The sequence below is a fragment of the Hypanus sabinus genome, chromosome 10, assembly GCF_030144855.1.
Source record: "Hypanus sabinus isolate sHypSab1 chromosome 10, sHypSab1.hap1, whole genome shotgun sequence".
Lineage (NCBI taxonomy): Eukaryota > Metazoa > Chordata > Chondrichthyes > Myliobatiformes > Dasyatidae > Hypanus > Hypanus sabinus.
The window spans coordinates 80,558,338-80,560,022 of NC_082715.1; positions in this window are offsets into that span (position 1 = coordinate 80,558,338).

Sequence of the window (1,685 nt, forward strand, 5' to 3'; positions counted from 1 at the left end):
TCCCTGCTCGGCGCTTGGCAATGCGAGGGAGCTGCCCCCTCGCTCGGCTGCACGGTGCAACTGACAGCCTCCGAGGCGCTCAACTCTGACCGAAGCGTACGTTTTTGTTTTTCTAAATATGAACCCTCAATGGACTAACTTAAATCGTATAAAATCAGGAATTAAGTTGTAATATGCCGACTAACTTTCTGCAGAGTGAATTCAATTCCAAAACCAGATTTGCATGATATTGGTATTAGTCGCACAAGAGATTCTGCAGATGTTGGAAAGCCAGAATAACAGATCAAAGTCAGGAAGTGGTGCTACCAGTGTTCCAAGCTGCGTATATTCCAATGCGAGAAGTATCGAAGGAAAGGCAGATGAATCTACATCTGGAATTATGATGTTGTAGCCATTAGTGAGACTTGGCTGCAGGAGGAGAAGGACTGGCTGCTCAGTGTTCTGGGGTTCCGTTGTTTAGAAGTGACGGGGGGGTGGGGGGGTGGCATCACTAGCTCGGGAAAATGTCAGGACAGACTGGAGAACTCGTCTGGTGAGGCTTATTTTTTTGGGTGGAACTGGGAAATAAGAATGGAATGTCCGCGTTAACTGGGCCATGTTTTATAGACCACCCAACAATCCATGGGAACAAATTTGTAGAGAGATTGCAGACTGTTGCAAGAAACATAAGGTTGTTATAATAGGTGATTTTAATTTTCCACATATTGACCCATACTGTAACAGGACTAGAAGGAATAGTGTGTTCAGGGAAGTTCCCTTCGTCGGTACATAGAAATCCGACAAGAGGATATGCGATGCTTGATCTGCTGTTGGGGAATGAGAGGTGACAGAAGTTTGTGTAGAGGAACACTTTGCATCCAGTGATCATATTGCCATTAGTTTCAAAGTAAATATGGAAAAAGATAGGTCAGGTCAGAGGGTTGAGATTCTAAATTGGAGAAAGGCCAAATTTGATGGTATCTGAAAGGATCTGGCAAGTGTGGATTGGGACAGGCTGTTTTCTGCCAAAGGTGAGCTTGGCAAGTGGGAGGCCTTCAAAAGGAAGATTTTCAGCGTACAAAGCGTGTATGTGTTTGTCAGAATAAAAGGTAAAAACAACAGGTTTAGGGAATCTCGGTTTTCAACCGATATTGAGGTCTAGGTTAAAAAAATGGGAGGTGTATAGGCAGGTAGGAACAAGTGAGGTGCTTATGGAGTACAAGAAATGCAAGAGAACACTGAAGAAAGAAATCGGGGGCTAAAAAAATGGCATTAAGTTGCCCGAGCAGACAAGGTGAAAGAGAATCCTATGGGATTCTATAGATTTGTTAAGAGCGAAAGGACTGCAAGGACAAAAATAGTTGGACCTTGTAGACATTACAGAAGAGGAAGTGTTTGCTAGTCTGAGGCAAATCAGGGTGAGTAAATCACCAGTGCCTGACAAGGTATTCCCTTGGATTTTGCGGGGGGAAATAGCAGAAATTGCAGGGGCCCTAGTAGAGATATTTAAATCATCGTTAGCAACAGATGAGGTACTGGCAGAATAGGGGATAGTTAATGTGTTCTGCTATTTAAAAACAAACCAGGAAATAAAAGGCCAGTGAGCTTGACATCGGTGGGAAAGTTATTGGAAGGTATTCTAAGAGACTGGATATATGAGAATTTGGAGAGACAGGGACTGATTAGGAACTGACAACATGGCTCCA